Source organism: Camelus ferus, chromosome 3 (genome assembly GCF_009834535.1).
Source record: "Camelus ferus isolate YT-003-E chromosome 3, BCGSAC_Cfer_1.0, whole genome shotgun sequence".
Lineage (NCBI taxonomy): Eukaryota > Metazoa > Chordata > Mammalia > Artiodactyla > Camelidae > Camelus > Camelus ferus.
The window spans coordinates 59,646,995-59,668,791 of NC_045698.1; the positions used below are offsets into that span (position 1 = coordinate 59,646,995).

The window sequence follows — 21,797 nt, forward strand, 5'->3', positions numbered from 1 at the left end:
AAAAGCAACTCAAAATGAAAGAGAGGTATGCAAAGTCTCAAAGGCAATTTAAAGCAGTTTTGCCCCAACTGCCCTTATTACTCTTGCACAAAGTGGGGATATCTGCACAATACCTCAACTATTATTTAATGTGTCAGTTTTTGACTTCCTTTATGTGTAGAAAAATATTTAACTTTACATCAAGTCACCATTTTAAATTATTTAACCTCATCTTTGTCATACTATTTTTGAAATCAGGACTTGATATACTGGTTATACATTTTTCCTAGCAATCATTATCATAAATAAATATATAACTATTCATATGAAAATGTGATCATCCTTTTACCATGTACCATGAACTTATGGAAACACCGACTTCACAAGACAAAAATGACTCCAGAGCCTGTAAAATTGACCTAAATCTGAATGAGGATTTTACTATATTTAATGAAATAAATATCTCAATCAAAAAAAAAGGAAAGTTGGCCAACCACAGAACAGAGCAGAAGAGAGGCACTCAGTGACCATCAGCAGTGGCCCCAGCTCTCTGGGCGCAGGCCGCCCCGCTAGGCTCACGTGCTCAGCCCGACCCTTGACGGGTCTTCCCGTCTTGTAGAGACAGGCAAATCAGGCTGTCAGAGAAAGCCACTTAACTTCCCTGTGATGTAGTTTCTTCATTTGGAAGGTAGGGATGAAATACAGGACTAAAAGTATTGACGTGAGAAAGCATTAAAATAATGTCGTCAATAAAAGTCCTTTTTTTAAATTAAGAAAATCTCTTTAATCTTACCCTAATCCATTTTGAGTAGTCAGCCTGACTTGTCGGGGTACCTGAGTTATTTTTCTCCTGGAAAATTAAATAAATAGGCAAGGAGGACTTACATGGCCACCCTTTAAGCTTTGTTAGACAGCAAACAACAGTTTAATTAAGTTTAATCAACTCTGATCGTTGATTAACCTTTAAGTCCTAGGGAAGACCCTAGTCCAAGGTAAATTCGACAGTGGATTCCTGGTGGCTAGCTGACTTTCTTTAAGTATCAGGGTGCAAAAACTTCCAAGTCTTGTGCTGTATAGAACATTAAGTAACTATTTACTGAAATCCAGAAAGAAATATGGTATTACAATAAGGAAAATACAATGAAGTGATTCCTGGGTCTCAAAGACTTTATCGTCTAACTGGGGAATTCACAAGTATATGTGTGAATTTTTTTTTTTGTATAAACGAATACTTCTACATATATCAGTTCACAATAATCCTATATTATGGCTGAAAAAACTGAGTCCAGAGATTAAATGATTGGCTGAAGGTCTACAATGAATGGTGAATAGTGGAACTAAGACTATGGTTCAAGTCCAGGATTTGTTACATAGTGGATCCCAACCACAGGAGTGTCTCTAACATTGTAGATACCCAGGCCTCTCCCATAAATATTTCACATTCAGCAATTCCAGGTAGGGGCTCAGGAATCTGCATTTTAATAAAACGCCAGGTGATTCTGATGCAGATCATCTGCTTTGATAAGCATTGCATTAGATTATTCAATGTTCCCACAAAGTAACCTGAGTACAATTTTAAAACAACTCATCAACATGTTTAAAATGCTAGGGTTTTGAATTATGTGGGGATTCAGGGAGTGAGGCTGTAGCTGGGGAAGGGTTGAAGTCTTTTGTGCAGGCTGGTGCCAGTTGGGCACGCACAAAGAGGGAGCATTTAGGTTATGTGGGGTGCCTGCAATGACTTGGACAGTGTCTGCTCATCACCACGTTCAGCTCACACAAGAAATCCCAGGAGTATTTGCCCTGGAATTTGTCTTACTCCTTTTTTTTTTTTTTTAAACAAAAACTGGACACAAAATGTCTTAAATTAGGAAAGAATTCAGCATCAAATGTTTCTTCTTGTCCTTATATGGATTTTTCTGAAAGCTCTGTCTAAAATACCATGTTCTTTCTATGTCATATTCATTGTGAACACAGGCAACAGGATTCTGCCCTTGGATGGCTTTCAGGGGAAGAGAGAACAAAACAACGAACCACTTTATGTTTCTTTCCACGGCACAGATTTTTATCATGTTAGGGTCAGGGTTGGGTTCAAAATGTTGCTCATTTGGGAGTGAATAATTTCTGTTTCTTAGATGATATGAAAAATCATAGAGTCAACGAAGTATAAAAAACACAGCTGCTTTGCAATGATTGTGAATTGAAAAATTGTACAGATTGCGTTATAGTTGAGTGGACATTCGAGCATGAATACTTATCTTTAATTCATTTCTAAACCCCAAAGTGGAGGCCAGTGACTCTGGCAGGCAGGCATTTTTTCAGAAGCCTGGCTTTCAACATAGCCATCACTGTGTACTGGAGCCAGCATGGGATTTCCCCTCAGGGATATGGAAAGTGGCAGGAAGTGACCTTTCAATCGGGCCATTGTCTAAGGAAATGTTCCAACCATCTTTCCCTTGGCCTAGTTGGAGTCACATAATCAACACATTTGAGCAGGAAGGAGGGAGCCCCAGTCAGGACCCGTCCTTCCTGAAGCAGCTCCTCTTCATTTGTTATTCCCACTTGCCTAGGCTTCGCCTAGCTTGGGGAAAGCTCTGTGATTTGGCGCTTACACGAACAGTTATTGCTGTCTCCCAAGTCATACATTCCTTTACCCAATTTGCAGCATATCTAAGACTGTTACCGGCCGGGTACAAGGCAGAGACATTTGCTACACATTTATGCCATCTCTTGCTGTATTCTTTAATTTTAATAGACATTTTTTTTTCCTCCTGGGAAGAGCATATGGTTTTGGAGGATATATATCATTCTTATAATTTGGAAATGGTTTTTAATTCAGAGCTTCATACATTGTGGCCCCTCAATAAACTAACAACTAAAAACAATATGCAGTGTTGATGATTATAAAGTCTTCTTTCTTTCCCTCTGCCCTGGCCTCCACGAGGCCTTTTGAGAGACTTGTCCTTGAAATGAGATTTGGCTTCAGCCTCATATCTTTACTTCTGGCATAACTGCCATGATGCACCTTATACACGTAGTTACCTTGTCACAAGATGGAGAGACAAAGTGGGTGAGCTAAGGCAGGGCCAGAGCTGCTGGTCAAAATTATGAAGAAGGCAAGACTATGTTTAGTGTCTTGTAACACCTCTGCCCAAGGTCATTTACTCCCTCTCAGTGGCCTCTGCTTTACCAGGGTAAAGCTTTTATCACATTTACCAAAATACTCACTCATGTTAGAAGTACATCTCATCTAGATTTTTCCTTATCTATCATTTGTCAGAACTTACCTGTACTGTATTTCAAATGCCCTCTTACCGTGCTGTCTTCTAGGTGACAGTGCTTGGTAATGGATAAATGAAATAAGCAAATCTTTGCTATTTTAAGAACTAGCCAAAATGGTCCCCTTCTTAAGAATCAAAATCCTGTAACTCTGCTCCACATCATATGTCAACAGGAAAATGCAAATTAAAACAATAATGAGATGGCACTCCATGCTTATTAGAATGGCCAAAATCCAGAACACTGACAACAACAAATGCTGGAGAGGATGTGGAGCAATAGGAACTTGCATTCATTGCTGGTCAGAATGCAAAATGAAACAGTCACTTTGGAAGACAAGTTGTCAGTTTCTTACATAACTGAACATGCTTTTACCATATAATCCAGAAATTATGCTCCTTGGTCATTTACCCAAAAGAATGAAAAATTTATGTCCACACAAAAAAGGACATGTGGATATTTATAGCAACTTTATTCATAATTGCCAAAACTTGGAAGCAACCAAGGTGTCCTTCAGTAGGTAAATGGATAAATAAACTATTGTACATCTGGACAATGGAATATTACTAAGCACTAAAAATAAATGAGCTACCAAGCTCATTCTAGTGAAGGAAAATTGAATTCATATTACTAAGTGAAAGAAGCCAATCTGAAAAGCTGTATACTATATGACTCACACTATATGACATTCTGGAAAAGATGAAACTGCAGAGACAGTAAAAAGATCAGTGGTTGCCAGGAGCTGGTGGCGAGGGAATAGGCAGAACATAGAAGATTTTTAGGGCAGTGAAACTATACTGTATGATGCTATAATGGTGGAGACATGTCACTAAATATTTGTCCAAACACATAGAACGTATAGGTCCAAGAGAGAACCCTAATGTACCCTTTGGACTTTGGGTGACTGTGATGTGTCAGTGTAGGGTTACCAATTGTAACAAATGTGCCACTGTGGTAGGGGATGCCGATAGTGGGGGAGGCTTATGCATATGTGGGGGCAGGAGAGGTATGGGAAATCTCTGCATCTTCTGCTCCATACTACTGTGAATCTAAAACTGCTCTAAAAAAAAAAAAAAAGGCTATTAAAAAAAAAAAAAAAAGCCCTAACTCAGTTGAAAGGCTCTTTAGAAGTCATGCTAAGTATATCGATTTGTTCTTACAATCTCTTAAATGTATCCCTCCTTTTATGTTTGCGTGGTTGCTGTCCTGGTTTCGGCAAAAGCTTCCGAAGTGGTTTTCTTGCCTCTTCTTTTCTCTCAGCAGCTCGTCCTATGATCTGTTGCCAAATTAATCTTTTTAAAACATTTCTTTTATCATGTCACTCTTTGGCTAAGACTGCCCTCCATGACCTCCGTTGTTTATTTTGCCTGGATGGCAGACATAAAGCATGTAGGCCACCTCTTTCTCCTTCCTCAGCAGACATTAATAATCAGTCATGCTTTGTTTCCCGAAGAGCCAGTGGCCTCAGAATCCTCAACGCAGAGTCCTAATGAACCACTGTCAGTTGCTAGGAGATAGTTCTCCAGATGCAACTTCTTGTCATGCCTGGACCACAACAACAACAGCAAAGTTCAAGCGAAAGCCCGCTCTCAGTGAACTAACTCAGCGTCAGCTGATCCTGTTCTGTCTTCCATTAGATGTAGGTATGAAATACTCCTGCCCTGCTCTGGCAAAATTCAGCACCTCACTGTCTGCTGGACATGCTCTAGTCTGTCCAGACTCTGGGCCACTGTCTCTGAAATTTCCCTGCTAGTAATGTTCACCTTACTTCTTTTATTAGGTCTAAATGGGTCTATGTTTCAAAGGTCAGCTTTAATTCTCCTCGCTCCCTGACTCCTTCCTAGACCTTGTCAGGCAGGAGTTGTCTTAACTCTCAAAGAACTGTGTGTGCCACTTATTTAACCAATGACTGGTATAGGTCTATGAGATGGCTTGTTGAGTGCATGTCCTTACTTTCAGCCAGATTTCAGAGGGCAGGAACCATGTTTCCTGCCCCTTCCTACCTTTCATAGTGCTGATTGACAGCATCTCATGAAATGTAGGCATTTACTATGTGTTTTCAGATTTAGTGGCAGGTCAGTAAAAGAGAAGTCTAAAATATGTGTATAGACACACACATGTACATACATATATATGTACCTTTCCATGTTCCTCAGACAATAGAATAGAATGTTTCTGAAAATGGGACAGTACAGTAAGGTAGTAACTCTCAAACTGCAATGAAGAGATACCTTTCAGTTAAAACTTTTGTAGTTGACATTTATTAAGAATTTATTGTCCACCAGGCACCGGGCTAAGGGTGCACAGGATCTCATTTAATCTCCACAACTACCCTTTGAAGTAGAGACTATCTGATCTTCAGTTTGCAGATGGGAAAAATGAGGCCCAGAGAGCTTATGTAATGTGCCCAAGGATGCCCAGCTGGAACATAGCAGAACTGAGATGTCTACCTGTCTGTCTGCAGCCGACATTAGGGTCTTATCCTTCATCACCACAAGTTCAGCCTTCTGCGTGGAAATGCTGTTTTTAATTCCTAAGACTGATTTGGTGACGGCTTTTAGACTTTCAATGAGTAACATGAAATCTTGAAGGATAGTGATAAATGTCAGGATGCTTCAAAAGAAGAAATGTGATAGTTTGGTTTGTCATAAGTAAGCAGATGCTGCTCAGTGATTGGACTGGTATTTTGTCAGCAGAAATATGAAGACTAAAGGGGTCCAGTAGAGAAATGAAGAGAAAGTCTTGGAGGCTGCAATATGGTAGACCTGAGGAAAATAAAGGGAAGGGGCTCGAAGCCTTCTAGAATATGCTATCTCAGAGAGCCTATGGCCTGTTTTGAGTGAGATTGTGCTATGGGGAGCCCACAGTGAGAAATGAGTGATGTGAAATGACCTTCTCAGGTAGCTTAACTAAACACTGCAGTTCATACCCCGTGTCTCCTACACGAATAAAACTGTTATTATGTAAACTGTGTCTGCTAAATGGCAATGACTAAGAAGCCAGAGAGAGTTGGGGAAAATTGGAAGCCCTGAGCACTCTCCTGGTGGGAGAGATCCTTTCAGTTTTAATTTTTACTTACAAGAGAAACTAGAGATGAGCCAGCAGTTGTCAAATGAGAGCTGACTTGAACCTCCCAGTTTTGTCTTATACTATAAGCCCTCAAAAGTCCTACTATATAGGACTGGTCTTGGAAACAGATCTTACTGGGGAGGAAAAGGTGAGGACATGCCTCTTCTTCTCTGTGCCCCATAGTTTTAATTGAGCCTCAAGTGAATTTCCTTAGAAGTCAATGGCAGCTCCACGTCCCAGAAGGGACAGGGGAAGTGTGTGAAACAAGATGAGAGATGGGACCGTTATTCCCAGAACTCTTCTGACTTCTTTTTAGACCTTGGTCAAGGATAGAGCTGTTTGTTGTAATAAAATATCCAGTAGCAGGAAGTTGAAATGGAGGTTATACTAAAAAAAAAAAAACCCTGAAAATAACAACAAAAATGCTAATTTTAGCTCCATTCAAAACCCAAGGAAAAAAAAATCAATGTTTACAAAATTAAGATTAATGGGCTGCCAAAATTCAGCTCATTAGTTAGCAACACTACAATGTAGTGATGAAGTTTGTGCTGGTTGGACTTAGCGGGAGTTAAAACTGTGTAATTGGGAATGCCTGTCCCCTTGCGTTTGGCTTAATGATTACGGGCTTTTCTACTGAAAGTACTAGTAGGCGAAGAGTGGGTCTAAAACTCCCTGCCTAAGAATTTACCCACTTCACTTGACATAGAGGGGGGGTCTTGTCAGAATGTATTGAGTGCTGAAGATCATGGTTATTATAGCTTAAAAGCTTTTGCAGATATCGATCCAGACATCAGAGTGTTCCTCCTTGTGTACATAAAATACTCCCAGAAACTTGAAAGAAGTGTACCTGGAAAAGGCAGGAAACACTGAGACTTTTCTTTTTGACAAATACGGAGCTCTTTTCCTGCCGCTAGGAAGTAATGCATTGAGATTAGGGCCATGGAAGTCCTCAGAGTGGATTTGGACTGATCTGGTGTGCTTGTGCATGGAGGTCCTGCCTTATTCAACATCTCTGTGCAGGAGGTGCGCATATGGCAGGCCGGCCTGGGGGGATAATTGGAGAACAGAATGAGGGGACAGAGCGTGTTTATCATGCTCAGCAGAGATAACACATGCAGAAATCCCTAGCTCAGTGTCTGGCACAAAATAAGGACTAAAATGTTCATTTGGTGTTTCTATTGCCGTAGTCATATTTATTCATTTTAGTTCAACTTTTAGAGTTGCTTTCTTGCTTCACCAGAAAGTCTCAGTTTAACCTTCTGATTGGCGATTTGTGTATTAGAAAAATGATATTTTGTTTCACGGAGGTCTGACAATCAGCAGTGGCGTGCAAGAGTGCTCTTGATTTCAGAAAAGAGCAGTGAACATGTATCTTTAAAAATTCCCTGAAGGTCCTATGGTATGTAAATCTGGGCTTCCTTGATTCTGATTCCTCTACCTTATAGCTGCACAGAGGTTAGCAGCTGGTCTTCCAAAGGGCAATTCGGAGTACACGTCCCTTCACAGAACCTTTGTAGATGGAAGACCTTAGAAATCTTCTGGCTTAGTGTTCCTGTGAAGAAACTGTTTTCTCCCAAGTCGCAAAACTAGTTAACGGCAAAGAGGAGATTAGAGGCCGGCTCTTTTGATTTCTGGGCCAACATTCTCTTTCCTCATTAGAAGAACAGAGATTTTTATTTCTTGTGTTAAGTCTTCCGAATAGTCTTATCAGACGATGTAAACTGTAAGCTGGATAAAACTTGGGTCATCCTGAAAGGAAACCTTCCCTCACAGGGTGATGGGAGAGAAGTCAGTAGGATCGAGTGCATTTTTATTGCAGTCTTCCCAGGCGCACTTGCTGGCTGTCACAGGCTAGCCCAGAAGGATGGACAGCTGTGCATGGTCAGGGCATCTATAGCTGGTCCCTCCTGGTGGCCGCCGTATACCACAGGTGTGGTTTTCGTTAGACAGCTACCAAGAGGCTGTACTGAGTGGCAATAGCCTTCCCTTGAGGAGTTGAGAAAGGTGAGAAAGAACAGCTTAAGATTCTGGGAAGCAAAATGTGAGTTCTCTGAAACAGTGGCGTCTGCCAGTACTTTTCCCTTTCTTTGCTTGTCTTCTGTCTGCCCTTGCTTCTGAGAATGCTGAATTCGGGATGCAAAAGATGATTCCCTACGCTTACCCCATCAGTGTCTGTTTGCACATGTGTGGGGAGGAGAGTGATGCTGGTTTCATGATATTCCTGTATTTTAAGCAGACATTGAAGGGTTTAACTGGGAGAAAGTGCAGAATATATAAATGGAAGGGGAAAAGAATAAATAGGAACAAGAGCTAAAAATAATTTCAGGTTGTTAATCATTATAAACCTGATTAATTTAAAAGAAGTTAAAAGAGCAGATAAGATCCTGAGTAGCTACATCATCACAGAATATTTGAGACCACAGCTTCTAGTCACTAGATGCTACCAGAAGAGTTAATTAGCCCAAACCGTGGCTGCTAGTTGCTTTAGCTGTCTTCAAATTGAAGGTTTTTTTTTTTTTTAAAGTAAGTTTTAAAGCTAATTAGAATACACCTGGGATTTATGGCTAAAGCCAATAGAGTTTCCCTCAGGGTGTTATTTTTTTTTGTATATATACCAAAATTTTTTTAAAAAGGAAAAATGTCAGAGGAAAAACATAATCTTTAGATTCAGAAAAAAAAATAGCATAACCATTTCAACTCAGCAGACCACAAGGCCAAACAAGCTTTGGCTAGAATTGAATGCTGTGTGCTTCTGTTCAGAGAAGAGGATGCTTCCCAGATGTGTCTGGGGGACTACCTGCATCACTCTTATTTATCATCAGCTCAAACACAGGATGTGGTGTTGCTGGCTGGTAATCTGGAAATGGCCTGTTTATTTTTACAGATCTGTAGAAGAGATTCAATAGCTGTAAAGGATGGAAGGGTGCAAAGCAGCTTGGAACTCACAACAAAGGAAACTAGGAGGGGAAAAATTAGATAAAACAACTTACGACCACGGGATCTTTTCCTTGTGTCTGCTGGACAAAGGTGCCAAATAGATTTTCTAGTTTCAAAGAAAAGCCAGTCCTTCCAACTCTGTAACATCCAGAGGCTGCCCCACCTTTTTTTTTTAAATTTAAAAAACCTTAGTATTCTTTCAGATCCTAGGACTGATTCCTTTGTGAATTTCATAAAGAAAAGAAACTCCCCCCAGAGCTGCATGGGCTGGTGTCTGTTTCTCCCAGGCTTTTCCGGATAATGTCCCTCAGATTAAAACCCCATTACAGGCTGGAGAAAGAGGATTCTCCAGTGCACGGCGGGGATAATGTCACTGCTCAGTTCCTGATTCTGCTGAAAAGTTATCCCGAGTGTAAAAACCTTCTGTTCTCTCTCCACAGAAGAGATGTGCCTGAGGTGAGCCTAGGTCCTCCCTGAGATCTCCTTCCTGCTCTCCGCAAGATGTGAAAGCTGGTTTCCCGCTGAATTGTCTTGAGGACTGAAACTTGCTGCAGATCAGTGCTTTCTAACAGGGGCAGGGGAAATATGGGAGAAATATTTTGTATTTTTCCCATCTTCAGGAAACAAACAGATGAATAAGCCCTAGTGCCCAACACCCAGAGGAATATCAGATGTGGGCTCAGAGTGCTGGGAATTTGGGCTTCTGAATGATAGCTGGAATCAGAACTTGGTTCTCTTTCCTTCCAGTTTTATGATCTTCCCACCACCCATGAGGTGCCATGTGGCCTCCCGTGTCACCACAAGGGAGTCAGGAAGGAACACCCTAGGCAGTGGGGGACAGTGCCGTACTGTTAAAAGCTTTGCCTTGTGTGAGCACAGTTGGCATGTATAGAGTTGACTTTCCCCGAGGGGGAGCTGGGGGAACCAGGGTGTGTTTATCAGCTCTATCTTTTTCTCCGCTGCCTTCCCATCCCAGAATGAGGCATGTGGTTGCTCCCTGGCTCAGGGTATGGCAGACCACCCAGGCTGTGGCCTGTGACCACTGCAGAGTCACCGCAGCAGGAGCAGCGGCAGGGGGAATGGGCTGGCTTTGAAGTTCAGGGATGGGAGGACCAGGGCTATTTTGGGTTTGGCCTGAGGTAATTCACACAGTGCGTAACCCCTCCCCCAATATTTGGCATACAGGAGATCTCATACTCCACTGACTACATTAAGAAAAAAATTTAAAAATCACCAGTCACAAAAAATAATCTGCAGTCTAGGTGTGCAGCAGTCCTAATTTTTTCTTGCTGCCGATGGAGGTGCCGGTGGCAGAGGGTGGGGGGGTTAGTGATTGGTGTGTCTGTGAACGCCAGGCCTCTGGGCCAAGTGAAGGTGAGCAATTTATTTCCCAATCAGGTCCCCAGGAAATGCTGTCCAGTCTTCACATGATTCAGCAGTGTGAAGCTTTCCAAATTTCCGAAAGTGGCAATCCTAATTTGTCAGGAAATTTACCTCAAAGTAGAGCAGAACAACATCCTGTGAACCTGCAGCAGTTTGAATATAATTGACAGAATCAAGGTCCTATCCTTGCAAACTCTGTGACCTTGGGGAAGTCTTAACCTCCCAGCCTCAATTCCCTTATCTGTAAATGGGGCTACCTACCTCAGCATTCTGTGAGGATTAAATGACTCACTGGGGTAAGGCCCTGGGCACAGTGCCTGGCTCACAGAACTACTCGGGAAATGCTACTTCTTATTCCTTGTTAGGTAGGTGGCTTCATTATATTAAGCCTTTTGTGAGAGTGGCTCTTAATGTGTGGAAGTCATTGAAAGTCCAGCCAAGCTTAAGACCAACCAAAGGGATATGGTTTGGCTCCATTATCTAAGCTCTGAGCCAAGCCATCAAACAGGATTGAACACATATTAGGAGAAAAAATATATTAAGTGATGAGGTGGGTGTGACTGAGACCGTAAAGAATCAATACCACAATATTATTATTGGTTTGGCTCTTCTTCATTTATAAACACTGAGCCTGGTTTAAGCGGTTCAATTTCAGCCCTATTGACAGGTTCTTCATTTTACTTTAAAAATCTTGGGCATATTAGGGAAAAGATTTGCATGTTTTTGTGCTCTATTTCTGTCACTCTGCGTGGCTCATACACACTCTATATATCTCTGCCCTGCCTCTTATGAAGCATCTCCAGATTTTTGATCTAGTAAACATCATGTTTTTTAAATTGAATACAGTTGGAGATTGAATTAGATGACAGATAATGAAGTGGCTTTGTCACATAGTACCAGGAACTCAGTGAATGGAAGCTTTGCTGCCTTCTTTCTCTCCCCTGGATCTGCTCCCTGAGGTTAGTGGTGCCCAGGGGCAAAGCTCTCCTCTGTACTCATTTGGGTCCTTTGAGAAAGTACGATATTCTAATGAGAGAAATCCCAAATCATTCCTTAAGGAAGAAGCCTCATGTTTGTGTTATTCTTGGGCTGTCATGTCTTTCTTTGGGTCAGTGGGTTAGAGGCTAGTTAGGAAAAAGAGAAGTGATAATGATCCTGACCTTGTAGGATCAGTGTCTGTGACCAATGAAGCACCCCAACGCGGTAGAGAGGGTAAAGTGAAGACCCAGCATCACACTGAGAAACTGGAAAAGAAAACTGAATGTTTCTCTAGAATAGTTTAGTTTTAAATGCCTTTAGTCAAATGTCTCTAGTTTTAGTGCTTATTCTTTGCTATACAGACGGTTTATACCTTATATCTGTGAATAGATTTTTGTGGGGCAGGCTCTTTTTATATTTGTGTTTGTTTAGCGCCTACGATCAGGGCCTGGTATTTACTGAATTCTGTAATAACTTACTGGATAAGAGAAATTTTTAATTACAAATAAAGACTCTCTGAATTATTATTTATTATGGGAATTTGTCCAGAGCCCCCAGTCCTTGAACTCTAAACACGCTAGTACATCTTCGGTATTCACAATTCTGTATTTTAGTTTCCTCCACTCATGCTTCTCAACATGTTTAAAAATTTTTTTTTTTTTTACAAGCAAAAAGCTTATCTAACCATCTTTCTCCTTTTGTAAAATTCACAACTTTCTTCAAATCTTTTGTTTTTATTTTTAGAGGTGATTTAACATATCATATAACTTGTAAGTATCAGGCCAAATCATCCGTCTTGTTTCAGTTTAGAAAAATGTTAGCACCAAGTTCCCTTGCTGCCAAAGCATAGATTTCATGCTGTTCCATAGTCGTTCCTACCAGGGGGAGAATATGCTCTCAATTGCCAACACTCCACCGGGACTCTTGACAAAGGAATTTTATTATGCCCACTTTCAGTTGGATGCAATGAAACTCTTGCCAGGAGCATGGCAGTGGCTACTGCTCATGCTCCAGAATTGCTGTGTGGTCAAGTCAGGGCTTTTTTCTTAATATGTGCTGGGTCAGACTTTTTTGTGGGTTTCTGTGTGGGAGGCAAGGCAGACACTGTGTGTCAAGGAGGGGCCCTCTGCCTCTTGTGTAGGGAAATTATTGCCACATGAAGGTAGGGCAGGAAGCCCAGGGCTGTCCCAGCGCCTTCGCCTTCAGATAATTTGCCCCCTCTCCTGTGTGTAAGAATGCTTGTGCTAGAGCAAGAGAATTGTGTTCCTGGAATTCAAGCTCCCGACCACCCATTACAAACTCACAGGTTGAAAGTCAGGCATCTTTGGATGCTGCATTAAGTCATGTAACCAGATTGCTTGAAGGAACTCAACCATTGAAAATACTGCATAACTTACTGGTATATTGAAAGTTACCAATCTAAGTTAGGAGTGAATGTACCATCAAATCTAGTCATCCTTTCTTGGGCATACAGAATCATTTTAGTAGGAACTGTAACTAATACTATTAACTCAGTGTGAGTTTCCTGTCAAAACTGAGAAGAATCCAGAGCTACTGTTAGTGTCCTTCAAGGGATGGTAAAAGTCCAAATTCATGTCAGAAATACCCCATACTTGTGGGGAAGACTGACCAGATCAAAGATCTTTGATTCCAATTTCAAAGGAGTTAGCCATGTTAAATATAGGCTTAATACCTGAAAGTAGATTAAATACAGATATAATTATATATAATAATTATAGCTGAGGGTTACATTTTACAGAACAGCTAGTTAATAAACTCTGCCGTTCAATTGGATCAAACTCACCAACTATTTCTATGTGGAAATAATCACCCTCCTGGTTGGAAAAATCAAAACTTTTAGTTTGGGAATTTAAGAATCATATGCCAATAGTGGAAAGTATCTCTGTAGTAAAGAAACCAGATGATTCTCATTGTCCTTGTGACCAGCGCTGCCATCCTTAGGTGATGTGATTTTAAAAAGATAGAGTAATAATAATCAGATAGACTCTACCTTACTAAAAGAATCTTAAAATTAAGAGGGAGCTATGTAGAGGATTTCTGCTGATAGTAGAGAATAATTTCCTCTGCCTTTGCATTATTCATCTCATGTAAATTTTGATAAAGTTCATCACTGTGACTATATTTCATTTACTACATTTTATGTGTTTATCGCACAATTTCCACAGTAGGATCTTTTCTCATTTTCCACATTGACATAAATGTATGTCTTTCTGATGGAAGAATGAGCCTTTTTAGAAGTAGGAAAGTGACACATATCACCCTAGCTCACTATGTTCAGAACTTACTGCAGTATGACCATCCTGCCCGATGATGGCTAGAAGCTGGCTTTTTAGGCCTCAGTATTTATGTACCATATAATTATGCACCTGCAGCAATTAACACCTACTGCATACACCAGACAGTATGCAGGTGATTTTCAAAGCTCACAACTACCCTGTGAGATGGGAATAATAATCCTCAGTTTTACGACTGAGATTCCTAGGTTCATTGACTTCCTCAAATTTACATAATAGTAGAATGGAAGAGCCAGGATCCCCAACCAGGGAATCTCTGTAGAACACATGTTCCTTTTTACAACCACATTTACTGCAGGGAATTCAGCCTCCTTGAAAGAAATCCTGGGTTTTCGAAAGGACCAAAATGAAGATATGCCTAGTTGGCACGTGCTGTGCTACACCCAACAGGTCTGCAAGCCTTGTGGTTGCCCAGCCTCAAGACCAAAGAAAGAGCCAGAGGCATCAACAGCTTATTGGGCAAGGAATCTTACTCTTCCCAAACAAGAGGTCCTGGAGTGGCGCCCTACTGTGTACGGTGGCAGAGGGCAGACAGGACAGGCAGTGATCTTTACTGCTCTGGGACAAGGAGGCTACCATTTACATGGGAAATTGACATCAAGTTGGCTCATCAGTTACCAGGGAAACCAGCAACTGGGGCACATCCCTCCCGGTCCCTCAGATTAATGATCATTACAAGGGCAGATGTTTTCCTTTAATAAACTAGCAGGTGGAGCCGTTCTGGCCTAAGATTAGAACAATCATTGGCTGGGGCTGGGGACAAACACATTCATGTGAGTAGGGTGTAGGCAGAGCAGGGTCTGGTAAAGCCAGGGAGGCACAAAGAGCAAGAGAGCTTCCATGAGTGGCCTGACCATACAGCATGACTCTCACAACCCCTGAGACTGCTTCATGAGCACCTTTGGAGTCCCCCAAGGTCAGCTGCCCTGGTTCCCAGCCTATACCTGGGTGCTGTCTTCATTCCCTTGAGGCAGGGAGTTTTCCTTCTTGGGAGAGCACAACTCACAGAAGGTTCCTTATATTCAGCCGTACTCTATCCCATGATGTTTCCGTGCAGATAACCCTAACCTGCCTTCTATTTAACAGTCCTTTAGATATTTGAAGGGGATTTCAAATTCCCTCTATTTTTTTTTTTTTCTAAGCAGTCCCAGTGCTTTTAACTGAGCTCTATAGGAGATGGTTGTATTTCCCCTATGAAGCTACATTCTCTCCCTTGAATGCTGTGCAGTCTTACAAGGTAGCATTAAGATCTAAGCACAGTACATTAGGGCTGATTTCACCAGTACAGACTAGAGTGGGACTGCCACATAGGAATTTTAGAGACTCTACCTCTAAGATTACATTTGGCAGCCACATGAAGTGTTGTGATTTCATTCCCATTCAGCCCCTTTTGCACTCTCCTCTCACCTCAACAAGTGCAGGTCTCAGTTTCCAGCAAAACTCGAGAATTCTGAAATCTTGTCATAATTTCAGGAAAGAACCCTCAGGGAAGAGAGTCAAGTGTACATGTTTGTTTCCAGGGAAGTAGGCAAGGAGATGGAGGAGTAATTTTTAGCATAACAGGTGTTTGTTCTTACTCTGCACTCTGCACTTGTGCCAGAGTCTCAGTGAGAAAAAGGTGTGGAGTGGCTGGTCAGAAGTAAGTGAACAGAAATTGTATTTCCCAAATGTCTGAGAGATATTAAGAGATAGAAGGCAGTGCTTCTTCCAACAGACTTAGATTCCAACGTGGGGGTCAGCAATTGTGCTCGTTTCTTAGGTGCAGTACCCTGGAACGTAATCCACCACGGCCAGGATGCTGTACGTAGGAGCCTTCTAACCTGCCATGTCCAGAAGTATGTGAAAATCCAGGATGGAGCTGAATTATATCCTCCTAGTTCATACCCAGAAGGTAGGGAGTATATTATTTGTGTCCTTTGAAACATATGTGGGTATTATTGGCATGACAGTGGATTTCCTATTCCTTTTGCGAAAATGTAAGATGATATAGAAAAATTTTCAAAAGTGTAAATTGAATACACAAATGGTACATTATGCTCCAATTCAATTAGCAGAGTAGGTATAAAATTTGCATGGAAATATAATCAGATATTTATTTGTTGCATTCATTTTAGATACTCATAATAGACAGCTGTAGAGTATTCAGGATTCTGGATCAAATTTGAGTTGGTGACCTAGTTGCAAACCCCCTCATTCCATGTTCTTCAGGCATATCATTGCATTTAAATTTCTAGCACATTCAAAGGTAAAACAAATCATATTTTTTAAAGGAGTGTTTGAATCTTTTATAATAGGATGCATCTTTCAACATTTTGAGAATAAATGAAAGAAAAAAACTAAGTACTTTAAAATATCTGAATTTGAGAGGTAAACATTTTCACACCTACTTTTTAAATATGTGTGTGTGTGTATGTGTATAAACTTGATCTCTTCCAAGCTGCATTTAGAGATGAGATAGGAAGGTATATTAGCACTTGTTTTACATTGACAAATTTCAGCAGGCATTTTATGTAAGGGTGAAATAACTGGACCCATTAAAAAAATTGGTGTTTCTATCCTGAAAAAAGCCTGCAATGTTTCCATATCTGGACTTGCCAGAAATGCCCACATTTCCCACCTCCTCAACATAAATCAAACTCATACATTCTGTGCATAGGCATCCATGCACAGAAAGATCCTGAAAGAGAAAATTCTTGAAACACGTAGAACAAAGAAAGAGAAGAGGAGTCTCCTTTAAATACAAAGCTGTAATTTATTAGGTGTCTTTAGAATGTGGGTAAGGGGCTTCTCTCTTTTTGTTCTTTTCTTGTAGGTCTCTAAGACCACGATGACAGGAAAATCTTCAGTGGTTCGAGAGACAAGCTGCTGGAAATCCTGCACATTTGTTCTAGAAGGAAGTGAGCTGATAAGGAGAATGATCCCTTCTGAGAGATCACCTCTTTTAAAAACTTTTAAAGGACTCCAAATTAAGCCATGTCCATTTCTGGGACCCATTTCCATATCCCTATCACAAAAGCCAATGTCACTTGCTTAATGTTAGGTGATTCCAAAAGCCTTCATAAAGAGAGAGCAAAGGTGGGGAGGGAGATAGTGAATTGTGAGAACCTGTCAAATAATGGGACATCTCTTTCATTCCAAGCATCATGTTCTATTTCACTTTGTATTATGATTTAAGAAAAAGGAGAGAAAAATGTGTCTTTTTAAAAAAAGGTATTTTTTGCTATTAATATTCAGTACTTCATATCTGAGTACTGATCCATCATTCATTACGTCTAGGGTAGATCACAACCTAATTTACAAATTCAAAAGCATAAGTCAGATCAACTGCTCAAGGCCATATATTTGCAAGATAGAATATGCACTGAAAATTTCCTGTCCTTGGACTGGTGTACGAGGCAATGCTGGTTTTCTGTAAGAATTTGTTCATATCTTAGATTTAACTCAATTTTGCTTATCAGTTGAAAATGTTTAACTTACATCCACTTATGTAATGTAAAGTGTAAATTTGAGCAGTGATCTAGAAAGTTCAGGGCAAAGTAGTTTAAATCATTTGGCTCTTCCTAGAGGTTCTGATTTTTTTCTTAACCTAAAAAAATAGTTACTTATGTGATAGCTTTAGATCTGAAATATATCTGACACGTTATTTTTATTTGTTTGGTTTTCAGAAATCATATCCATATTTTCTACTCTGTAGTCTTTAGCAAAATGAATCAAAGCCACTCTGTACCCAAAGCTAACACCAGTGTTATCTTTTTTTTTTTTAAACATTGCAGGGCTTTACCTCAAGTGCTATGCAGTAAATTTACAGGGAAAGAAAATTGCTATTAAATTATAACTGAGAGAAGCTGATTTTATTTTACATAGCAAACAAAAAATTCCTTCATGAAAGGCTATAAAACCCATATTATTTACTGGAGAGACCTTTCCTGTCTCCCAGGTAAACACTTACAGTGTGTAGACTTGTGTAAATACATATTTAGGAGTGGCTAAATATGGTGAGGTATTTTTAAAGGCATATTTACAAAGCTGAATACATATACTGGCAATTTGGTATGTGTGAGCTGTGTATGCTGCTCTGCTGTCTATTCAGAATCCTAGCAGGGCGCGGGTAGGTACACCTTGGATATAGGGACCAAGTTTCAAAACATTCATCTTTAATCAAAATTACTAAAGACAGGTCCTTAAATCATTTCAAAAGGGTGAAAATTTTCAACTAATGGAGTTTCTCGCCAGTTTGACTTGAGGAAAATTGTTTCAGAAATGCAGGCATCGTTCACAGAAATAAATCTCCTTTCTGAACATCTTTGTGCATAACATAACCATCATTTTACATTCAGCTCAGAATATTAGCACATACTCAAAGACACAGTCCATGATGAATGGATCAACTAGGAAGTTTTAGTTAAGGCGGAAAATGCCATTAAGATATTTTTAAAAATACTTCTGAAACACATGGAAATGTAGGTGATAAAATCTGCCTGTTGTTAATTCAATGGCAGGAAGCTTCCTATGATAATGCAGCGAAACTCTGTCTACAAGATTCACGATGTCTTTGTGCCGCTGGCTTCTTGGGAATGTGTTCTCTATGAGGAAGAGAAAGAGATAGGAACAGAGAGGTTGTAGGTGCATGAAAGAACACTAACTGTGCCTCCGCTGTCTGCTGTCCCTCAGAATGAATAAGGATCCCATTTGCGTAAGAGCCCCTTTAAAGATGGAGAAGTTCAGAGCTTGGCTATCTCGGACCTTTTGCTAAGAAGTCTAAACAATGCTTCTATTTCATTTCTAATGCAATATACAGCTATTTTTAAATACTCTCAATATCTTGCAATGGGATTATTGAAAATCTTATAATGGTAAGCTATATGAGGGACAAAAACCATTCAGACTATTCAGGGAAATAATTTCTCCAATAAAATTTGCACTGAAATGAGTTTTTTTTTTTTTTTTAACATTACAGACATATACATCACATGTAAATATTTTTTCCCAAAGTACAAATGCCACAAATTTTGATTAAACATTCTGTGTTCTAAAACTTTAAATATCACCTTAATTTAAAATATTATTCTAGTGCTATAAGGCCTCTGGAGTGTAGAAGCTTATAATAAAATTGCTGACACAATTTTAGCTTTAACTGTGAATGGGTTCACTCTATACATATTACTTATACCAGTATTTCAGCAAACAAGCTTTCCTGGCAAAAGACAATCCTCCTTTAATTTTTTTTTTTTTTAAGATACGAGCAGGCACAAACACCTTTGCCTTAAAATTTTTATTAGTTTTATCCCATCTTTAATTTTATTCTGTGGCTAAGTATATCATTTCCATGTAAACTTCCATTAGGAACACAAATTGCTGACACCACATCTACCGACAGAAATGCCACAACATAAATTACACCAAGAAAATGCCGCTTTGGGTGGAGGGCATGGCAAAGGGAACTAAGCTAGATAAAAAGCCACTGTGTTACTGCCCAGCCTGCAACCCTGTCCCGCTGACCACTGATAAAATTTATCACAGGGCCACAAACGGGAAGGCAACTTAAAGAAGAGCCATCTGTGGTAAAACGTGTAACAGCAAAACAGCTAATGGAGCATTATTACTTTATTGGAAAGCAGTATCTCTGGATGCTTCACTTTTCCAGCTTTAGCAAGAATATGAATTGTTCTTCTATATGCATAAGAGCTGATATGAAAAAGGAGTTGACAGACCTCTGAATGGTGGCAATAGGTGTCTCCGAGGCTCACCAGTTCACCACTCTCTGTCCGGGTTGCTTAATCAGCAGAGGAGTAAATGAGTTCCAACAAAGTTAAAACCGATCTGAATCTTCATTATTAAAAGAATGCTGATGGAGAATGTTAATGGTCACCTTATAAAGAAGCAGTCTTGTAAATTCTGGCTAATTATTGTCATCATAATTCAGCCCTGGCATTAGTAGAAAGTATAACTATCTAAATGCCACCAATAAAAGGCATCTAGTTTACCAAAAATTAAAAAATGTCATTATTGGATGGGGCTTATTTTTTAGGGGTTGAAAAGAAAGAGGGTGGGTAAATTTGTACATGCACTGGCCAGTCACAACTGGATGGGTAGAATGGTTACAATACAAGTGATTAGGTGGTGTGCTGTCATAAATGCCAGTGAAGACAGCATTTCAGAGAAACGAAGGAGCTCAGAGTATCATGTGCAGCTGAGCCAGTGACGTCATCAAGCAAAGACAGCATTTCAGAGAACTGAAGCTCAGAGTACCACGTGCAGCTGAGCCAGGGTGACGTCATCAAGAGAAGACAGCGTTTAAGAGAAATGAAGGCGCGCAGAGCATCACGTGCAGCTGAGCCAGAGTAAGGTTATTAAGATGGCGACTAGGTCCTTTCTTCCCGGCTTTCCCTCAGAGTAAGAGCAAACTATCCATGAAGAAACATCGCTGAGAGAAGCCTAGAACGCCAGAAGCTACCCCTGCACCGCAGAGAACGAGCCAGACTGCGTTAGAAGGTAAGAGAAGCGGTTTCGCGTCGCCCACCTTGCGCCTCCCCGGGGCCAGTGCAGGCTCACGCCGAGGGCTCCCCCGCGCCTCTGGGTTCTTCGGTGGGGAAGATGATTCGCATGCTGGAAGAGTTTGTTGTTCTTAGTCTCTTTGCTAAGAGCCATGTGTGAAAATACATAGAACTGGACAATGCAGCTATATTCTGCCTCTCCTCCGTAACATGCGACTCGGCCTCTGAGCTCACGTTCATTAAAGAGGTCACGGATTTTGGATAGGCTGCCTCTAGTTAACGGGAGAGACGTAATGGAGTCACTTTCTACTAAATCTGAAAATAGCTGTGAACGATGTTAGTAAGACAGAAGTTTTCATGGCTGATGGTCAATCTCAGTACCAGGAGTTTCTCATCAACTTTCTTTCGTTTTTGTCTAAGTCCATCGTTAATGCTTTATTAACACCTTTATGAAGCTGCTTGTGTACCTAGTCTCCTGATTTATTTGGTTAATATTTTCATGTTTGCTACCTGATACTTCGTTTTTCCTAAATACATCTTCAAGCTGTCAGGGAAATTTAAGTACCTAAATTGCCAAGATTTGGTGAATAATAATAGCCGCTGTTTATATAGGCCAGGCACTAATCAGGAGCTTTCTCTATGCCTATTTTGTCCTCAAGAAACTCAGTGAAAAAAGTTACTATTTTCTTCGTTTTATGAAAATGGAGTTTAAGGTTTAAAGAACGTACAATTTAATCCATGTCAGAGAACTGGTAGAATTTTTTTCATTGGAATATAGTATTTTGTGTTTTATGTGTAGATGATAAATTTTTCAACATTGCAAACTTATGGACAGTATAAGACAGGCCTTTTTGCATTGTCTTTCCTGGGCATAATGAACAGCATATAGTACCATGCATAAGGGTGCATGGCAGTGTGGGCTATATATTGCCTTGTATTAACAAAAACATATTCAGCAAGTCTCTTAATCTCTTTGAGCCTCAGCTGCCTCAAATGTAAATGTGAAAATTAATCCTTTAACAGTGTGAGGACAGAGGATAAGTTGGCCTCTATGGATTCCTTCTAGGTTTTAAGATGCTGCTGATATAGTAACAGGAAAAAAAAAAGTCATTATCTGTCAGGATGCAGAGCCAACCTACCAAAAATCTACCTGTCTCTGTCATTGATCTTGCCACTGTAGTCAACAATATAATGTAATCGGTTGAGAAACAGATGTTTCATATAAATTGACAAAGCAACCTAGGGAAAAAAAGGGAAATAGGTAGTGAGCCTGCAAAGAATGCCCGTTAAGATAGAGTCAGCGTCAGCTGACTCTAGAGTCTTAATCAGTGTGCTTAGCAAGTATCTTTAAGAGTCTCTGTTT

At 40.3% G+C, this 21,797-nt stretch overlaps 1 long non-coding RNA gene across 1 annotated transcript in view; it reads left to right on the top strand.

Annotated features, from left to right (window-relative positions):
* The window catches only part of LOC106730042, a 455,276-nt gene that overhangs the window by 121,670 nt on the left and 311,809 nt on the right, over window positions 1-21,797 (top strand). Inside the window, exons 5-6 of the long non-coding RNA XR_004318244.1 lie at window positions 15,700-15,831; window positions 16,753-20,432. This is a non-coding gene — a long non-coding RNA (uncharacterized LOC106730042). The remainder of the gene's footprint in view (window positions 1-15,699; window positions 15,832-16,752; window positions 20,433-21,797) is intronic.